At 48.7% G+C, this 21,587-nt stretch overlaps 1 long non-coding RNA gene across 2 annotated transcripts; it reads left to right on the top strand.

Moving 5' to 3' along the window:
• The first annotated feature begins 192 nt into the window (after window positions 1-192).
• Window positions 193-20,126, top strand: LOC107519847. 2 transcript variants are annotated; one of them, XR_004951446.1, is made up of 4 exons: window positions 193-1,035; window positions 17,038-17,206; window positions 17,580-17,693; window positions 19,485-20,126. It is a non-coding gene; the product is annotated as an uncharacterized LOC107519847 (long non-coding RNA). The 2 variants fall into 2 exon arrangements; XR_001599184.2 differs by having other exon boundaries at window positions 17,580-20,126.
• Window positions 20,127-21,587: the final 1,461 nt, after the last annotated feature.

Raw genomic sequence — 21,587 nt, forward strand, 5'->3', positions numbered from 1 at the left:
AACTTAATGGTGTGCAACCAAGGAATGAAGAAATCTTGCAACACAGCTTTGTTTTCCAGGGCCAAGCGTCCCCAGCAGTGAGTTATAACAACCCTCGTGACTAAACTGGCAGGCCCCACATCCCGGCTGGCCTGGCCGGCCTGGCCCAGGTCCTGCAGGGCGCAGAGCCGCAAGGGTGGGGTCCCCTTGTTTCAGCCTGGAGAAGAGCCCCACTCAGCCCGGGGACTAGCCAGGCATTCCCAAAAAAAGGACTGGCGCACTGGGAATCCCTCCCCATCCGAAGCTTCACTGAAACCGGAGCCAGGTGGACCCTCACTCACAAGGGATGTCTCCTAAAATGGCAGGTCACTGTGTGCTTTGCTGTTTAATGAAGTAGAGACATTCCTTCACCTTTTTTTTTTTTTTTTGTCCTGCTCAGAGATAGAAAGGAAGGAGACAAGCTAGGAATAAGGCAGCGTCGGCTGCCTCTGTCCTTGCAGCCAGACGTAAAGAAGCAGTGTTAGGAAGGGAGCCGGATATCACGATTTAAAAATAACCATCGTGACGGCTGCCCTGTTTCCAGCAGCAATGAGAAGGCAAGCGCTGTCTCAAGCCTTTTGCAACCTCTTCTTCATTTACAATCACAGTAGCCCCATGTAGGCTCATTGGATGGTTAAGAAAGCCTCGGCTCGAAGCCGATGTTTGCCCGAGGTCCCACAGCTGCAAGGCGGCCGTGATCTTTCCACTGCACCCAGGGGCGAGTTTCGGAGCCTGTGACGGAGGGGCCAGCAGGCAGACAAGCAGCGAGGGCCTCCTAACGAGGAGCAAAGCGAGCTTTCTGCTTGGAGGATTTTTTTATTGCGAGAACGTTCAAGCCCGTGCGCTTTGCTGGAGGCTCTTTTTGTTTTCTTTGATGCATTACAATCTGAATTCAATGCCCTAGAAGATATTGAATAGACAGGACAAAATCCATTAGGCCTGTTGATTTATGGCTTTTCGGCTTTTAGAAGGAGCAGCTCGCTGCGGCTCGTTTTAGAAATTTGTCTCATTTTGCCGGTAAGTGATTTACGCCATGCTTCCATTATTGCCTCTTTTGGGGAGGAGGGGAAAATAATACCAACACAAAGCAAAGTCAGAGTCCGATAACTCCGCGGATGCTGCTCCGCACCCCCGCGGCCCGTCGCTGTTGGCGCCACACTGGCAGGGCTACGTGTCGGCCCCTGAACGCTGACGGCTGTGCCGTCTGGTCCGCGGCCGGCCAGAGGGCTCGCGCCGCATCCGTCCAGCGCAGCACACCTTCCGGGGCTGACAAGAGGAGGGCCGCTGGGACGGAACCGGGGTCGGCTCAGGTCGCTCTTTGTCATCTCTGCTCATCTGTCGAAAGCAGCTCGGGCTTCGCCAAGCAGGCCTCCCTCAGACCTGCACACAGGTCCTGCTCTCCCCTCCCCGCCCCTCCCCAGGCTGCGGAAGGAGAGACAGCCCCCTCCCTCCCTCGACGCCTCCTTGACCTCCCTGCCACTTCACATGGTCGCCCCATTGTCACGCTATTCACTGCCCAGCACCCCCCAGATGGGGTTCATCCACCAGACAGCAGGTCTGTAGTCCCTCTCCAGCCCCTAACACGAGGCCCTGCACACAGTAGGTGCTCCATAAATGTTTTGTTGAAACAACAGTTCACATGCAAGTAACCGAGGCCGAGCGGGCCCGTCTAAGGATGGCGCTGTAGGCTGTTGCCATAGAGACATGTCGCAAGCCTCTTTGAACTCAAATCCTGTGTCCTTATCTCTCTATGCATTCTAAAAAGATACCACTGCATGAAAGATGCAAAAGACTTTGCCATAATAAAGAAGCTCTGCATCTATGAGTTCAGAAGTCCTGAATTAAAAAATAAAAACTGGGTAAGTTTAGCATCACTCATACTAGATGTATGTAGCGGACTGCTTTATGGAACGAGCTTGACTTGGCATTAAATGCTGAACAAGTGTGAATTGCTTTGTTTTCCTCAGACATTAACAGTCCTTCGATGGTCTTATTCGGAGTCCGTATTTCTTTGATGGCGGGGTTATTTAAAAAAACTCATCTCTGTCCGATCCACGTTCATCCACCTCCACTTCATCCCTGCACTCCTGCCGGCAGGGACAGGCCCTTTGCTCGGAGGTTTGGCACGAGGCGGGGGCTCTCTCAGTACCCGCTCCGCCTTGCCCCTTCTTCGGACAGACGTGCTGTGAAGGAAGAGGAGAAGGGGGAAGAGGAGGTCAAGTTCGCCACAGGGCTGGTGCCATCAGCCCTGTCTCGGCCGTCAGTGCCGCTAGGGGGCAGTGTTTTCTGCGGCCTCCCAGCCGCGGCTCCTCTGGCTTGGCCGACTTGGACCCCACCCCCAGGCCGTCCCCAGGACACATCCCACAGCCTCCTGCTTCTAGGGCAACTGCAAAGGGCTCAGGTGTGGCTGCCTGCCTATAGGAAACGCTCGCCTCTTGGCAAGAGAGCCATGGCTCCACCACTGACTCCTCCTCCAGCCTTTCATTTCAGGGGGACGCAGCTAGAAAGATAAGAAAATACAGTTTTTTAAAGCAGCTCCAGAACCGAGGTGGGGGGGAAATCACCCCCTCCTCTTTCTAAGCTCAGGGTAAAACAGTCTGATCCTTCATGTTCATGGAGGAGAACCCAATATCAGAAAATGCAAAATAACGGTCAACCCCAAAGAGCTTACGCTTTATTCTGGAATTCAGCCGAGACTTCAAAGACAGACCCAAGCACGTTTAGACGCTGAGAGACAAGCTCGAGTCCGGCTGGTGTTTTCCTGACTCTGTCTCGGTCTCTCTGGGTCCTGCGTGAAGATGACTCATTGGTGATAATGTCGTGGAGGCAGTCGCTCCTGGGGAAACATACATGTCACACCAGGAGCTCAGGGATGCAAATACGATAGCCAGGGAAACCAGACGTACCTTTCAGCTTCCAAAATGAGTCTGATCGAGTCCACACTTAAGCCTCCTGGTTCTTGAATGTTCTCGAGTGTGTCGGGTCGTAAAGATGTGCTTAGAAGAGTCATGAGGGATTTCGTTCTCCTTTAAAGAGCTTTTCCCTTCCAGAATGCCACAGTGGGTGTGAGGACAATCTGGCTGTGATAACTGATCGCCAAGGTGGACTTGGCTGATCTGGCTGGCTGGGTAGGTGTCCCCATTGGTCCATGTGTATCTCTCCCGAAGCTGTACGCTCGGTCCGAGAGAACAACCTTCTCCCAAAAATGAGGATGATTCTTCTGTCCAGGGTACATGCTAGAACCTCCCAACCAGCCCCCCAAACGCCTCACCAACAGAAGAATCCCACTGGCCAGTGCCACCTCCGCGGATGGTTTCCAGAACCCATCCTCCCTTTTTGCTTTCCTAAGGAAATCCCGATTTTCACTCAAGTAGCCTCCCCTACCTCGTGCAGCCCGTGGACTTCGGGAGAGGTGGACCCAAAATCGGGAGGCCCCTGATTAGTCTAAGACAGAGAACGGGGTGATTCTACCTCACGCCCGGCCGTGTAGGTGCAGACGCAGAGAATGGCATTCGGACGACTCCAGCATTGGTTCGGCAGTGACCCCGTATGGGCTGACGAAGCACAGCGGAGATTTGCTGGAAGTGACCACCTCTCCCTCCGATGGCGCGTTGGGTGGATGCCAAGGCGGTGCGGTCACCAGGAGAGGAGCCCGGCTGACGGCGACGCTAACCCTCTGGGAGGCAGAACGGAGAAACAAGGAGAGCCTAGGGTCACGGAGACGCTGTGGTCAGTGCACCAGCCGTCCTCAGAGCTGCCCTAATGCCAGCCTCTCTGGGAAGGAGAGCCTGCAATGGCTCTTACTGGACGGCCAGTCTGTGACAGTAATTTAAAACATTCTAATGAGACGGATGGTATAATTCATTGACCAAACCCAGCCACTTTTGAGAACGAACAGGGCAGTATTAATAACCAGACCAGGGCCAAAGACAAACTGGGACAGTTCCAGGCAAACAGGAGTGCTGGGTCACTCTAATCTCGACTGCTAGAAACCACGGGCCGTATCCTAATTAATCAGGCCGTATCCTAATTAATCACCGTAAGCTTGACAAAAAATGTAAAATCAGAGTTACTCAGAGGGATTAAGTGCTAACCTGATTCAGGCCCTTCTCTAATTCCTTCTCCAAACTGCAGCCAGAAGCATATTTTCAAAGCCCAGGTTTGAGCATACCCTCCCCCGGCTCACAACGCCATAACGCCATAACGGGGCGTCCTGTTTAAAGGCGTCCCGTATAAAGCCAGAGAGCATTTGTTTACGGGAACTCTATTCCCTCCAGCCTCCAGGGGCTTTGTGAACACTCTGCAGGGAACACAGTTCCCTCCCGCCCCTACCACCCTCTGACTTACCAGCTACCACTCCCCCTCCCCGCCCCGCCCCCCAGGTAGTCAGCTCATCACTCCTCCAGCCTCCAGTCCACCTTCCTTGCATTGCAGAACCCGGTAGACCGGTCTTGCCCTTCCTAGTGCTTCTCTTGGCTGCTCAGGGTGGTTCCATGTGAACAGAGGTGAGTCTGTCCTTGCTCTTTGTGGTGTGAGCCCCTTGCGTGATGCCTGGCCACACAGAGATGCTCAAAACGCACGTTTTCATTGAAATACCTAGGCCTAGGAATGAATGCAAAGATTAAGGCCTCGGCAGAAATCCCAGAAGAGCCAGCTTCGGAGTTCACGGCGGGCCCCGCCCTGTTCCCTGCGGCCTAGCGGCCTAGCCGAGTTCTCAAGGACTGAGTAGCTCTCTCCCATGATGCCTTTGACTCCCGTGAGGCCCGAGCCTCGGAGCCGGGCTTCAAAGGCTCACCTGCGAGGGGAGCAGGGCTCTGGCACGCCCTTTCTTCCCATCGCATCTGATGCAGGCGCTCTAGGCTCAAGAGGTAAAGTGTTGTGATGTTTTCTTTCTAAGCCCTAAGCTGGAAAGGGGCCATGTTTTCTTATACTTCCAGTTATCCAAAGGCCAAAGCCATTTCTCCAGTAATTACGTTTCCTCTTTGGCTGGCATAAGTGGAGGGGAGAGTCATCTCTTTTGTTATCTCGGTCTGATAACGAGCTCCCTGAGCTCCCTGATCACAATTCCTCAGCAATACCGGGGTCAGGGCTCTAGACGAAAGATGAAAGAAAAACTGTTTGCCGTCTTGCCTAAATGTGATCACACACGATCTTAAGTCTGTGTTCTGGGAATAACAGGGCCTCGCACCCTCTGTAATTACTTTTGTTGCGAATTCGGTTTTCTGTCCGTGTTCTCATAACTCCGGCAATGACTCTCGGCTTCTCCCGCAGTCATGTTTCCTCTCACACAGCGATCTTAGCAGAGTTTCTCTTTGCCTTTAGTTACCTTGGGAGATTGGCAGGGGGTGAATGAGGAGGAGCTCAGAGAAGGAGCAAGACCGACCATGCTGTGGGTAGAGACGGATGCTTGCTCTAACTTCCTTAGGTGGTTTTTTATTTTCATTTTTTATGTCTTTTACAAACTCACTGCTGAAGGTATTACCCAAGGCCCCTAATACAAGGGTTCATCCAAAAAAAAAAACCGTCAAAATTCAGTGCCCGGAAAATATTCATCTCTCAAGAAGTTTTTCTCTAATCGGGCAACATGAACTGTACGATCTGTCGCAACCCCCTTTTATGTCCTGAATGAGTAACTTCTGGAATGAGCACCAAATTCGCCCACCTCGCCCTCGGCCCTGGCTTCTGAGTCCCTTCTTATCCCTGTTTTCACTGCCCTAATTTACACATGCTTTAATATTTTAAGCCACCCTTAAAACCTTTTTAAAAAGTAGACAGGACCTAAATGATGCAAAAAAAAAAAATTCTTCCTCATATTAAACGTTTCTTGAATCTTTTGAAACTACATTTTTTTAAAAGAGCAGAGTCACATTTTTTAAAAAGTCCCTGAGAGCTGAACTCTCCCCGTGAGCTAATAACTGCAGGTCCATTGCGCAGCAAACTCCTTGTCTGTCATTTAATTTCCTCGGACTCTGGGTTTGTGCCTCTATCATTCAGGCTCGGTAGGTTCCAGCCACTGAGCAAACCGACCTCCCAGAGGCTGCTGAGAGCCTGGCAGGCTTTTCCTGTTTCGGTTGGAATGAATATTTTAGAGGAAACCTCTGAATGCCCTCCAAACACCGGGCCCAAGGACCCAAAGTCGAAGGAGAAGGGAGATTTAGCCCTCAATGCAACCCAATAACAAGGACACGTACAGCCTTTGGAAGCTTCAAACCATGTCAGGGGCAAGTGTCCAGTTTGACATCCTCCCTCGGGGACAGGATCTGGGTCCCCCGCCTGCTGCTTACAGGCTAGCGGGTGAAGCCTTCCAGCTGAACCGTCCCCAGCTGGTAGGAGATGCCACGCTCATTACATCGCATCAACTCTCAATAGCATCGCCTGGAGTTTTTTAATTGGTGATTGGATAATCGTGCAGCAGGGGCAGAAGGAACCGGAGCACAGTCCGTTAGAGCTGGTTGTGATCAAAACTTTAAGTCGGCCACACGGTGCTGTGATGTACAATCATTCTTCCGTTTCCGGTCCCACCGGACAGTATACTTCATGAAGACAAGACGCATCTTTTAGAATTCACGGCAATGTGCGTGGCATCTTGCAAACGGTGCGTGTTCGATGCGCGTTTGCTAGGAAATCGATGGCGGTAATGAACAGAAATCGTCATTGAGTCTCATACATTACTGTCGTCAGTATTGCTTTTCCCACAGTGAAACCAAGTTGTCGGTTTGTGTCTTTTTTCCCCCCATTTCTATACCTATAAGTGGTCCCATCGCTGTTAGAGTTCCTGATACCGAATACAAGCTGCTTCTACAGTCTCCGACCCAAGCACACACACAGCCCCTCGGTGAAACGTGAGCATGTTCGATACACTTCCCAGTATCCAGGGTCACGGGTCACCCCATATCCCCCCTTCCCAGTGGCCTGAGTTGACACTCCCCAGGTTTCGTACTCGCCACCCCCTTGGTCAGCATCACTGTCACAAGCACAGACTCTGCAGCCTGGGTTAGGTCCTCCGTCCTTCATTTACCAGCTGTGAGAGTTCGTGCAAGTTACTTACCCTACCTGTTACTGTTTTCTCTGTAAAAGGAGGATAATCGTAGTATTTTCCTGCGGTGGATTGTGAAAATGGGCACAAATTCTCTCTGTGTCTACTTCCTTTGGCAGTAGACCTGGACCCTAGTTTGACCAACAAGATGATAGCAATAGGAAGCAAGTCATTGAGACGTGACCCCTTACTGCCTTGGAGCTCTGAGGCCGCTGTATGAACAACCTCAGGCTAGTCTGCTAGAGAATTCGAGACCACGTGGAGAGAAGCCCCAGGGATCCCAGCCATTCCACTGAGACCATCGTAAACCAGCCAGTCCTCAGTCTACCTGCCAAGCGACCACAGATGTGTAAGTGAGCCCAGCCAAAATCAGCCACACCTAGCTCAGACCTCACAAACTGCCCAGCGTGAGTTAAACGAATGCTCATTGGTATAACACATTTGGTTTCGGGTTACGTGGCAGGTTAAAATATGGGCCCCAAATTTTTGCCACTCTTTCATTGAGAAATAGGGCCTACATCCCTTGAATCTGAGTAGGCTTTTGACAATTTCAGCTAGTAGAGGACATCGGAAGTATTGCTATGTGATTTCCAAGCCTAAGACACGAGACTCAGGCTTTTCCCTCTCGGGCTGCTTGGAATCGAGACTCTTCCTGTAGGGGTGCTCCCTCTGGGAACTCCAAACGCCATGCTGTGAGAATCCACGTGGGACGGCCTCCGTAGGTGCCCCAGGCGCCAGTCTCAGCTGTGCCCCGTAAAGTCATCCCAGCTCAGGGGGAAGACACGAGGGAGGAAATGTCCAGATGGTTCCGGCCGCCGGCCGTTTGAGTTTTCCAAGCTGGGATCCCAGAAGAGGGGGCGCAGAGACGAGCCAGGCCTGTGTTGTCACAGAGTTTCCATTTCCAGTGCAATTAGGTTCGGATGCTTTTATTGTCATATAGGCTCATATTTCCTTCTGGTATTATTTTCTTTCTTTCTGTCTAAAGGACTTCTTTCGACATAGTGCAGGTCTGTGGGTGACGAATTCTTCCAGCTTCTGTATCTTTGAAAAAGTCTTTTTTTTTTTTATGCTTTCATTTTTGAAAGGTATTTCATGGGTATAGGATTCCTGACGCTCTCTCTTTTTCTTTCAATGCTTTAGAGGCTGCTCCACTAACTTCCCACTTGCATCGCCCCTGATTAGAAGTCTGCCATTATCTTCGTTTCTCTACATAATGTGTCTTTTTCCCTCTGGCCAATGTTAGGGTTTCTTCTTTGTCGTGAGTTTTGAGCAATTTGATTAGGATGCGTCTTGTTTTCTTCATGTTATTTGTGCTTGAGTTTCGTTAAAACTTCTTGGAACTGTGGATTGATAATTTTCCAAAAATTTAGAAATTTTTCAAGCATTATTTCTTAAAATACTTATTCTGTCTTTCTCTCCTTCCCTTTGTGGACTCTGATACCATAGATTAAGTTGATGCAAGCTATCCCACAGCTCACTGGTGATCTGTTAATCTTTAAATTCCCCCCCTACCCCGTGTTTTTTTCTTTTGGGTGGTTTCTACTGCCTTGAATTTACTAATTTTTCTATGATCTACTCTGGTTATTGATCTCATCCACTGTACTTTTCCATCTCAGACAGTGTAGCATTCATCTCTAGAAGTTCGACTTGAGCCCTTCTTATATATTCCATGCCTCTCCTTAATGATTCAAACATACCGACTATAGATAGAGGACTTAGAAAATTCTGAGGTTGGCCAAGCAGGTGGATATCCCTCTCTGTCTGTGCCTTGCAGTACAGTTGCCACCTTCGGTGGTGGCCTGAGACTCAGGAAGTCCTGGGACACCCTCTGTGCTCACGTTTGTGAGCAATGGCCACTCCCAAGCTTATATATCAACTTTGAAAAAATTCTGGAGGTTCTGACAGAAGGTGAAGCCCTCCTCTGACATTCTAGGTAGAAAGAAGGGAGACGTTCCTTGGCCTCCACGTTTATTTTCAAAAAATATAGAGTCTCACAAAGCCAGGACGCCATCCACAACCCCTCTGGACCTGCAGGGACAGTTACTGGGCCCCAAAGTGACTTCGAAAACTTTGTGTTGGACAGGGTTGTCCTGCGAGGCCTGCACATCTGGTTGTTGGAATCACAGGGAAGAAGAGCTTTTCCACGAGCTGGGAAGGGAACAGGACACCCTCTGCAAGCATGAGGTGGTCCCCACCTCCAGAGGGACCTGGAATATTTCAGGAGTCTCATCCTTCAAAGGGACACTAATAGGTACAGTCACAGCCAGGAACAGAAGTGCATCTATGTCTTTAGGGAAACTGTCCTAGTCATCTTCATTAACTGGGACACCGTTTGTGAACAGAGGACTCTATTCAATGTTTTATATATAACAACAACCTCAGCAGTTATTTATGATAAGAACAATAACCATAACAATATCAATAAATAACAATTATGATCATGATGACAACATGAGTAGTAATAATTTTAATGGTGATAATAATATTAAACTAAGAAGATGGAAAATAAATAAGTAAGTAGAAGCCCCAAACAGTGGCCACGCTGGGGTCAGGAGTGCTTTGGTCTGGGATTCATTTGTGTGTGTCCCTTGATGAATTCTTTCTTCATTCTCAGCATCCATAATACCTAATTACCCTGATTGGAGAGGAAATTTGTATTTTAAAAACACATTTCAAATTGGTTGCTCTGTTGTATTAGGTTCAAAGAGAATGATCAGCATCTTGTTCTAAGGCAGGGAGTGGGGGGTGCTGAGTGAGGCCAGCCAGGAAGCAGAGGGTCCAGAAGCTTCTCCTTGCAGCGGAGACAGGAGAGGGCCATCCTGGCAAGCGGACGGAACTGTGCCAGATGAGGAAGCGGGCTCATGAGGATGGATGTCCTGAGGAAGTGGACGCCGAAAGGCCGAGGGGAAAGGAAGAGCCGAGGGCCGAGGCCCTGCAAGCCTGAGGCGGCAGCCACGCTGAGCTGCGTGCCAGCGGAGCCGGTCAGCGGGCGCGGCCACTGTCCTCGCGGCCTCCATGGCTGCGGACGGCTCTGTCAAAGCTGAGAGGGTCCTGAGCCACTGAGACCCCACCCGACCCCCTCCCCCACACCCCCATCCCCACCCCAGATCCCAAACCCGGCCGTCTTCCCTCTCCTGGGAGCCTCGCGTGAACTACCTTCAGGGGCTGCTAAATTGGGCTTTTCCCTAAACAGAGAGCAGCTCAGTTTAACCGGAAAGCCTGCTGCATCCGAGACAGTTCTGTGTTTTAAAATCCTTGTTCGGCTGATTTTTGCACGTTAAGGTTTCTGTGGGCGAAGGCGAAACCGCCCCCGCCCACCACGATGTCCGCCGGCACCGGGGGACACCTCCACCTCGCTTCTGCGTGAGTGGCGCCCCCGTCCATCTCCCAGGGGCTCTGTCCAGGTGGATTCGGAGGCGCTGGCGCCCCCTACAGCTGTGCCGCGTGGCACACCGCCTGGCCGCTTCCTGCGCAGCAGCTGGGACGGCTCTTCCCAAGGAAGGAATCCTTCCCAGAAACCTCTCAGCAGACTTTCTGTCACATCTCGTTGACAAGAACTGGGTCTCTTGCCCGTGGCTGAATCGCTGGCAAGCAGAATGGAACTCCCGGCATAATTGAGCTAATGAGGAACTGCCTCCTTAGGGCCGGAGTGGGGACCATCCCTCCCGGAAGCAGAGTCACCCAGCACTGGCGAGAGAGCCCATGAGTGCCAGGTGGGTTCCCCGCACCCTCTGTCACCGTTTGCTCGTAACCGTCAGAGTTTCCAATACCACGGGCGTCCAGGGTCAGACGCAGCAGCCAGTGCCGGAGGCAGCAGGGACTCCTCGGGGCCGGGAGCGCCCACAGCGAAAGAACAAGCAGCACTCATCGGAGACGGGACTTCACAGCCGCCGCAGGGTCAGGGCGTCTGCAGGGCCCCCTCCCGGCCCCACTCAATTTTGTCTCGGTTGTCACAGATGTCCCAGGCCACACGGGCAGCCTGGCAGCCACTGGTTCCTCTGTGAGAATGCGGGGGCCAGGTTGGAGAGGCACGGGCTCTAGACTTAGATGCGCCTGAGTTTGCACCCTGGCTTTGCCATTTACTAGCTGTGTGACCTTAGAAATGTTACTCAACGTCCCAAAGCCTCCGTTTAAAAATGGAGATGGTAATATCTACTTCATAAGATTGTTGTCGAGATTTTTTTTTTTCTAACCAGATCAAGTCTCTAGCACATACTAGGTACGCATTTAATGAACAACTCTTGAATTTTGGTATTCTTAAGAATCGCCTGCGAGTCCAGCTAAGCATGCAGATTCCTAGGACTCTGAGCCCAGAAAGGCACATGTTCCACAACCACCTCCAGGTGATTCTGATGTCGATGAACCACGGGCCAGCCACACACTCAGAAACACTGCAGTGACATGTTGCTGACGCTGTGCCATTAGCAGGCAGAATCTGAGCGCGATGACTGCCTTATGCAACAAGAAGATTCATCTTAATTTTAATTATCTATTATTAGCTGCACTTCAGTGAAAAAAACAATAAAATCTGCAGTTTTTGAGGTATTTCACGGGCCCACTGGAAAACGCCGACTAATTCCTGTGGCATTCTCTTTGCACAACTCAACCAAGAACGTGGCCTTTGCGGTCGAAGGCCTTCCCCAGGGAAGGAAGAAAACCAAATTAAATCTTTGCAGCCAAAATAAGACCGACATACCGAGCGTCACGTTTCCAGCAGACGACCTCTTTCCAACCTCCGGTGAAGAGCGGGCCCGACCTGGCTCTATAATTCTGCCCATCGGCTGACCTCCTGCCACAGGAAAAGTCAAGTGTTCAGAAGAGCAAAGGAGAACCTCTCTCTTCCCCTCCCCGCCCCAATAACTTTGGCTCTGCCGACGGTCTCAGGAGGATCCAACACTGCTTATTTCGAACTTCCAGTCTCTTGGCTCCCAGCAACTCCTACCCTGCAGCCCTGTTCCTGCCCGTTATTGCAAAACTAGAATAGAAAATATTTTGCAGAAGCCGTGACTTGGAAAGAAAGCGCTGGGAAGGGAGAAGATGTGTCAGCCGCATCTGAGCGTTGAGAAGGAAATTTAAGGACAGTGCGAATGATGAACTCCAGTGAGGGGAAGGGTGTGTTGGGAAGTGAGCTCCTATGGATCGGAGGTTTGGGGAGCAAAGGGCTGTGTGATGAACGGCACTGGGCTCGTCCTGCCTGGCTCACAGAGACTTGGCAGCAGTCAAGTTCATAAAGAAATGTGGTCTCGATGAGAGTGATCAGCGGCTCTTTTCCAAAAGGGCAAACCGAGGACGAAATGAATTGAAATGAGATGGAAGGCGCTCTGGTTAAAGGCCAGTGGACCCCAAATCTGGCCGGTCGTTGGAGTCACTTGAAATGCTGGGGAAAGTACCCGTTCCCAGGCACCACCCTGACCCCTCCCGAGGAACATGAACTGGCGCTGGGTTTGGGAAACACCGTCTTGGTGGTTTCCGGAGGTTCCTGGCTGACGGCCTTTCGGGGCAGGCATTTCTCCTATAAATTTTTCTGAATAGTTAATGCAATTTTCTATAGTTCACTAATCGAATGTGTAAAACTCTGAATCTTCGCAGCTAGCACCATTTTAAGATCTGTGTGAGTCCTAAGACTCTGACTTTTGACCTCCCCCCAAATCACAGCAAACGTAGTGAAAGGCACCCACAGACTATCATATGACTTTGACTTCTTTTCATTTCTTGGAAATCATCTAGCTACTCAAGAATTTTTGCAAAGTAAAAAAATAAAATCTACAAATAATTTTCTAATGTAATGAAAGTCTCATCAATGCTAAATTTAATAGCCAAGGGAGTGGATCTAATGTTATATTTTTCAGGCATTTAAAGGTTTATTAATTTTGACTTCGAAGATTTATTTGTGTAATTTTGATCTAATTACCCGTCTCAGGTCTCCGGCACTTTTGAGGCCTCTCTATGTCCCCACACTGTACCGGAAGTGACTAAAGGACCAAACACCCTGCCAAAAACATCCCTGTGAGGGAATATTACTTTAGAAATGAGAGAAACCATCAGGCACACAAACCAGTTTCTCTACCATTACACAGCCACTAAGAGGCAGAGCCAGGACAAGAAGCTAAGGCTTCTCACTCCAAACGCCGCACTCTTTCCATCGGTGACAGAGAATGTGCTAGGTGGCTTCTGAGGACACTTGCCTCCTCTCATCGCTATTATTTCCTGCATCATACAAAACTCAGGGGAATTGGTGTCAGAAGCCTGTGACCTGGCAAAGGGAAGGCTTGAAACTGGCGAGAAGTCAAAGATTTAGTGAAAACAAGCAACAGATGAACTCAGAGCTCACCGACCAAGTGGTTTTGGTCAATAGCGATTGGTTCGTTCTATTTTCAAAGCATTTTAAGCATTGTTCACCACAGGAAGTGATTTTGCTGGGTCCGTAACTAGGTGTGCACAAACGAAAATCTGTTAGAAATGGAAAAGTCACTATCTAACCAAGACACCCAACGAAAACAAAAATGGAAACCAAGGAAGGAGGAAACCCGCTCAGAAGATCTATCGTACCCTTCTCGGATAGGAACGGGATGCAGGTGGTAGGAATGTGGGTGGGGGGCGGTGTGAGAGCATAAAAGAGGGGGTGGTCAAACTCTCCGTGAGCGGGTCAGGGCAGGCTTCCGATCTTACTGAAGCTGAGACCTCGTGGGGGAGAGTTGCCCACAGGCAGCCAGGCTGGGGGCAGTGTGACTTCTAGTTAAGTGACTGACCCAGATCCCAAGAGGCAGTGGAGATGTCCAGTGGACAGCGGGTTCTCAGTGCTGGGGTGGTCATTCTAGGGTCGTGGACCCCATGCTACCTGGATGATATGATGATGCCACAGAGAAAACAGAACATTCTAGCTTGTCCTCTTAGAATGTGTTTGCCACGTGGTACCTGTTAGCATCGGGGGAGTGTGAGATGTAATGTCCCAGGCTGAGCTCCACGGAGAAAGCCCGAGCGATGTTGACACACATGAAGCAGCCTCCCCCGCAAATTCGAGACGTCTTTCGCAATTGTCTCCAGGTTCGGCGAACCCCCTCCATCACCCCCAGTAACCCATCCTGTAACAAGTAGAAGGAACCTCACTCAGGACAAACCTGCCAATGAGAATTTCATCATCAGTTTAGAGGCATCTTCCTCAGGAGTCACATCCAATGGGATGATACACTGTCACCCTTTGAAAAGTCTCAAGGGATCCAGCATCACCTGGGAGTTGGAGAACAAGGATTTCACCTACATCCTGTGAGTTCCAGCTCAGACATCTAACACAACCTTGATTCAAATGGAGACGCAAGTGGTAGCCCTGGGGTGGTTCTGATGTCAGGAAGCAGAGAACGCCGACAGCCTCGCCTGGGCCCAGGGAGGAGGCGCGGATGGGTGGGTAGGCCTGCGGAGTCCTCAGCACGTAGACGGATGGCAACGAGGTCAGTGGGAATACATGTGCCGTCTCGGAGGGTGTGTACAGTGAGAGGGAACCATCCCGCCCTGGGAACCCCAGCGTTTCAGAGAGGAGAGGAGAGAAGTAGAGGCCTGTCCTCACAGAGGCTCAGGAAGCGGGCAGGAGAGGGCGTTTTTCAGACTCAAAGGAGTTAAAGTTTCAAGGAAGATCTGTTTCTTATCCGCAATATCCATTATCTTTTCTTCCATTAGAATTAAATTTTTATCAAGGCATATACATCACCACCTGGAATTATGACTGCATTGCCAAGCTTCTATTGCAGCTAAATATCGCTTTATGATTGAGCTCTGGCCAACAGCATAGGAGCAATTACAGTGGTTTAGCAGTTGCCAATATCTACCCCCATCTAAAACACATTAATTTATTGATCCTGGATATTTTTAATAGTAAAAGCTCGGGAACAACCTAAATCTATGCATCACTAGGGAACTGGAAAAACAAATTACGGCACATTCATACAAAAACATATTTTATAGCAATTTCTTTGTGACAAAACAAATCCATATGTACTAATGTGGAATGATTGCCAAGTGTTAATGTTTAAATGAAAAAGCAAGGGCCTGAAGAGGATTGTAGTATGGTACCATTTCTATATTAATGGATGTTTGGATGTACTTACACGCTCGAATATGCATTAAAAACCTCCGAAAGGACTCATAATGAAACGTGGGAGAGAGCTGCTTGAGGGCTTGGGGGCAGGAGTGGAAGAAAACTCACTTTTTATTCTAGGCATTTTTGTACTGTTTAACTTCTTTTTTATCACAGACGGGAACTACTTTTTATATTTTATTTTATAGCAGCTTTATGATGATCTAACTTATATACCATAGAACACATGCTCTACACATGTCTACAGGTCAGTGGCCTTGAGGATATTCACAGAGCTCGGCCACCGTCGCCACTATCATCGTCCCGAAGAGGAACCCCATCCATAGCCAGCGACCCTCATTCCTGTCACTCCTTACCCTCAGCCCTGGACGACCGGTAATCTACGTTCTGTCCCTTTATATTTTCCTATTCTGGGCATTTCGCATCCGTGGAAACTCAGTGTGTGGCCTTCGGCGTCTGGCTTCTTTTGCTTGGTTCAAGGCTCATCCACGTCTCTGCATGTATCGACGCTTCTTTCCTTTTTGGGGCTGAATAACCTGCCATTGGATGGATAGGTACTATAGTTATGACTATCGATTTGCAAGGCTGCTGAGGAGCTAAAGGGGAGCTTGAAACAGGGCCAGTTAGAACTCCACAAAGCTCACTGTTCTCACCAAGATTTAGCCATCTTTCTTGAATAAAGCTCCAGGTATTGTTGCAAGCTTCTGGCTAATTTCCAGGGTTCTGAAAAACTTGATTTTGACAATTTTCGACAGTGTTCTTGTTGCTGCTATGGAGATCAGATTTTCAGAGGTCCTTACTTACCCTACCATTCCAAAGGGCTTCTTGAAATTACTATTTCAATCATAAATTTTCTTTTAAGAGTGAATTGGGAAAGGGGTCGTGAAAATTAAATGATGTAGAGTATATAAAATAACAAATCTAATGCCTGTGGCATGGTACAGGCTCGACATTGAAAACAGCAGCTCTTTTTCTGTCATCATGACGACTCCCAGCTGTGCGGGAGGCAAAGCAGGGACCAGACCACCCAGACCCTGACTCTCCAGCCCAGCGCCCGTGAGCAGACACCACCTTGCCTCCCCCACCTCACTGCAAATGGTCTGGAGCTGCAATAACAGCTCAATCTCTAGGGATCATCTTCAATACCGTTTCATGGATGGTGTGACTCGTCGAATGTATAAGAAAATGCGTAAGGAAATTTCATTCCGGGGTCACACGCAGGCTTGTAGAGACATCAGCGGAAGACACATCTCTTTCCTCCTGCTTCCAGTGTTCACTCGGGTGCAATCAGCTCCCCCAGGGAACCACTCCTGACGCCCCGATTCCTCACTCCGTCCTCCCATGTTCCAGGGGATGCATGGCACTTCCGGGGACACACGTCCCCACCACTAGGGACCAAGAAAGACCTGGAAACCTGCCCCGCCCCGCTTCTTGTTCCCTTGTGCCCTCACTAAGGTCGCCATGGGGGAACCACGCTGTTCTGCCTCCATCTGGACTTAGTCGCTGTAACTTCAAGGAAGACGAGGCCTGAGTCAAGCCGAGCTAGGTTCAAAGCCCACGCTCACTATCTACTGAGTATGTAATTTGGACAAGTTGCAAACCTCTCTAAGCCCTGTCCCCCTCAGCTACAAAGTGGGGATAAAATTACCTTTTTTGCTAGTTTATTGTGATGAGTAGAAATCATATGAATCGAAAGCCAGGTATACAGTAGGTGCTCATTAATAACAGCTTTATTTATTTATTTTTTATAGCTCTAGCCAGCTGCCAGCGCAGGCTGTAGCACTCAGGTAGAGAAGCCATTTTTGGCTCACCTGGAAGGCCAGGTCTGGATTTTGACAGCTGGCTTCAGAAACGCATCTTCCTTCTCACCTCTCTCGTCCTGACTCTTCCGCAGGCGCGGAAACCTTTCCCGCATCTTAAATGACGGTGCCGTGGCCTCCTCTGGGATCTGTCCATCCGGGAAAAGAAGACAGGATCCTTCACAGCCCCCGCCTGAGTTCTAACTCGGGAAAAGCCGACTCGGAGCGCTTGGCATTTCCATTCTGCCCGCAGTGACCTCAGCCGTGAGTTTCATTCACTTTCCCGAGCTCGGGAAGGATGGGCCACTGACAAAGGACGTATTTTCCTCCTCTTAATGAATCCCAGAACGAGAAAATGAGAGATTTGCTCACGAGGAGGAAATCGGGTGAATGAACGTGTGACAAAGTGTGTTCTGTGGTTAGATGCTTATCCTGGGCGGGGACACGTGGAGGCTTTTTAATTAAAAATTTTGAACTGCTCCAAATCAGCCAGTTTCTCAAATACCAGCTTGATCCCAAATTGCTCTTTTTCCTCCCACTACACTTGCAAACATGGAGAGAAAGTAACGTGGAAGATGTTTCAGTCTTGGTGCTTGAATACAATGTTATATAAATACTTTGTTATTCCTTATTAAAGCCCACTGGCCCTGGCATTCTGGTGATTGGAACATAAAAAGACAGACGCAGTATCCAAAACAGGAGTCAGAAAAAACTGCACTGAATATTAGAATTGATAAACAGCATCCTACAGGTAGGACCCCAGGCATCCGAGGTACCGTAAGTCACTTTTTAACTTGTAATTATCAACTTTTCTACATAAGCCTTGTGGGAACCCCTGAAACAAGTGAGGAGCGTTCTGCCTAAAAGCTGGAGTAGTCTAAGACTAAACTTGTATAGATGGCACAATTGTTTCTCTTTAAAACCAAACCAAACCAAACAAAATCATTAAAAATTCCAATATAGGAAACAGGTCCTTTGCGGTAGTTACACCAGCTACAGGATGCTGGGGAAGAAGTAGTTGACAGCCATGCCCCTCTCAGCTTCTGTCCCCAGGCAGGACGCCGAACGTGGCCCTTAGATATTAAGGATCGGAGGCCACGTTTCTGCCCCCTAGGGTAATCTGCATTCTGAGCATTACTCTTCCTGCCAAATAGAGAGCAACACACCCAATCCTAGGCCCAGGGCGAGGAGCCCCGCCACGTGGCTCCCGCACGACCAGTGGCAGACATTTCTGCAGTTTCCTGGAGGGAACCGAAGACGCGCCGGAGGTTCGAGTAGTACATGTCCCTGTCATCTGAAATATGAACGCGGAAATATGAAATAGGTTCTCCGAAACCCAGAGAATGAAGACCGGCCTATGAGAAAGTCTGTCTCGGCACAGAGCAAAAGGCGGTCGGAGGGAATTGGACAAAACGCGTGTGTGTACCTGTGCACGCATGCATGTGCGTGCACGCACACAGACACACACACACACAGACATTTTAACCAAATGAAAATAGTCTATTTCATAGCCCAACCTGACCAAATGATGCCTAATTGTGTTCGTTCACATTTTTTAAAAAGTGGTCAATGAATTGAGACTTCCAGCATTAATCATTTGAACTATTTATTCATCGAAGGCAAATTTTAACACTACCTCAAATTTAGCTTGTCTTCAAATGACAAGGCTGGTTTATTACTGTTACTAATTGACACCTCATCAACGTTAGCTTTCAAGGATTGCTCACTCATAGAGTTAGCTTAAGTATAAAGTTCGATCATCTTCCACTGGAAAACAATTTATTGAAATTATTAATCCCTCACAAAGAACACTTATGGAAAATAGAAATCCTCTTCATTAGTGTTCATTAAGTAAAGCAGATAATATTAGTAATAATAGCTGACATTTATTGAGCCCCTGTTATATACCGGGTGCTCAATTGACGGATGGTACCATCTTGGATCTTTACTAGAACTCTTTGAGATGAGTGCTGTTATTATCTCCATTTTCCTATCAGGAAACAGAGTCTCAGAGAAGTTAAGGAATTTGCCCACAGTCACCCAGCTGGTAAGAAGCTGAGTTGAGATTTTTAACCCACAAAGCCTGAATCTACAGCTGGAATTCTAAGCATATAAAATCAAACAAGAGTTTTGTTCCTTATATTGTTAAACCCAACTTATTTTATTTCAACAAAGCAACATCGTTCATCATATTAAATTAATGTTATTAGTCTGAATGTTATTGGTTTTGTCATTTTGTTTTTATCTAATTTGTAAATTTATCTTGGTTTTCTAATAGATCTGTCAGTATAAAGCTCTGAACCTAGTTTTAGTTCATTCATATTTAAGTAACACAAAAAATAATTTAGGTTGACATAGTATATATGTAAGAAATTTTTTTTAAAAAAAAAGGGTCCATCCTTTACTTATGTATTACAAAGCCCAATATGAATAGAAGAACACCCCTTACTCAATATAGCCTTGTCAATGTGAAACCTTGAGCATTAAAGAATATTTGACCAATAGTTCATAAGTCTCTGTGTTCTCATTTTTGTTTTCACAGCTTTTTTTTCCTGAGAGTTTAAGGAGCAGTGTGGAAAATTTTCAACCAATTAAGATATTCCATTATACCATTATACGAAGAGTCGGGAGGAGTTATTAAAATCACATTAACAATGGCCTGGCATTCAGTGGTATTTTTCCTCTCAATATTGCAAGCTGCTTCAGATACATTATCGCATCAATCTTTTCATATCCTGAGGAAGTCGGTAGTGGGAAGTCTCTTTGTCACAACCTCACGAATACAGAGTCCAAAGCACAGAGAGGTTAAATAAAACTCACGAGAGGATTCATGTCGAGCAGTGAATTTACACACTCAATTACCTGTAGAGTCTAATCAGATTTCACGTCTCCCAGGGACCCCCCCTTATTGATCCTGAGTAGCCATCAGGCGAAGAGGTCTCTCTGCCCCATGTGTTTACGCCGTTCTGATTAGTGGGGTTGAGCGTTCAGGGCGATGGCCGAGGGTGTGATCAGAGTCTGGTTTGACCCTTAGCTCTATCACTTACCGGCTCTGAGAACTTGAGAAAATGACTTAACTTTTGTGGGCCTCAGTTTTCTCATTTAGCAAACGGGAATAATTATAGTCCCGACTTCAAGCAGCTGTTGTGATAATTAAATAAGATTGTGTAAGCCAAGGGCCTGCCACTGGTCTCGTGCAGGACAGAGGCCGAAGAACTCGGAGTAGTTACCATCGGCGGTGGCGATTCTGCTAACGTGTATTTCTTTTCTTCAAAGCCAGCTTCGGGCGTGGAGACCCTCGCCCTCTGCTCACCACAGAGACATTTCTGAATGCGAGCTCTCCCGCATAACTGCACACCGCCGCCAGAACCTCGGGGCGTCAAATGTTGTAGTCAGAATAAGAGAGCGGGGGAAGAGGGCTCTGCGGCCACCCAGGAAGGCAGACACTCTGCAAGGGACGTGTCTTAAAGGCGCGTCCCTTGATGGATAGGAACTCAGGACCACAGAACTGAAAAAACCAGAGACATGAATGACGGCATTTCTTCCCCATCTCCCAACTGGACTCTGACCGTCTCACTTTGGCCTAATGTTCAACGCCTCCCCCTCCCCTGGTCTGCCCAGTCTCCAGTTACGACTTCCTGACAACTTCCGAGAAACTATTTCAGGAGCCTAAGGCGTTTCCAGAAAGAGAAACAACCTCAGGGAAAGGAAACGCTGCCCCGGGACCTGACCCTCCTGAACCGTGGAGATCCTGCTGATCTCACGGAGCAGGTGGCGTCCGGGGGAAACAAACTAACGGTCCTGCGTCAGGTGGCTGCCCTTCTGGAAGCAAGGTCAAAATATTTGTTTTCCTTATAATGTTCTTCTGATCCCAATTCAGAGGACTATACTTTTGGCTAAAAGGAAACTGCTAGGAGTCGAACTTACTCCGGCAGTGTCATTATTACCCAGGGGCCGACCAGGTGCCCTGAAGGGGTCTCTCCACTGTCATGGAGAGACTCGTGTCATGGAGAGACTCCACAAGCCTTCTCTCAACTGCATACTGATGAGAGGGCTCCTGGGATTGAAGATTTTTTTTTTCCCACAAGACCATAAATTATCCACATATCCTGCTCTTCAAATTTGGAGTACGGTGTAATTGCATCTCTATTTTGCTTTCATTCAATCACCAAAGACCCCCAATAGGGAGCAGAAAGGTCTCTGACCTGCCTAAAACCAAAGAACTGCTTGGTCCGCTGTCAAAGTTTCTAGACAACAATGTCCACAATGGTGGTTATCTCCCCAATATTCATTCTACCCCAAAAGACTCATCCAAACCACTCATGATAACCCATTTCCACTGGCCAGTGGGTGGTTTAGTAATAGAAAAGAAAGAGACATGTGACCCAGCTTTGGCCACGCAGACTTTGTAAAGCGAACCTAGGAACTGTGATTTTTTTCTCCCGAAAAAGAGTATTTCACGATCTCCGGGGAGAAATGCTCTCGGTTGTCTCTCTTCCTAGTGGCCTCTCGTGGCGCCGTATTCCTGAGTCTCAGTCTCTGCTTCGTTCCTCGCAGGGAAGAGGATGCATCCGAGATGGAGACCAGCTCAGAATTCGTGGACATGTCTCTTTGAATGTGCACAGCAATAGAGACTGGCACAAGT

The sequence above is a fragment of the Rousettus aegyptiacus genome, unplaced genomic scaffold, assembly GCF_014176215.1.
Source record: "Rousettus aegyptiacus isolate mRouAeg1 unplaced genomic scaffold, mRouAeg1.p scaffold_m13_p_1, whole genome shotgun sequence".
Classification (NCBI taxonomy): domain Eukaryota; kingdom Metazoa; phylum Chordata; class Mammalia; order Chiroptera; family Pteropodidae; genus Rousettus; species Rousettus aegyptiacus.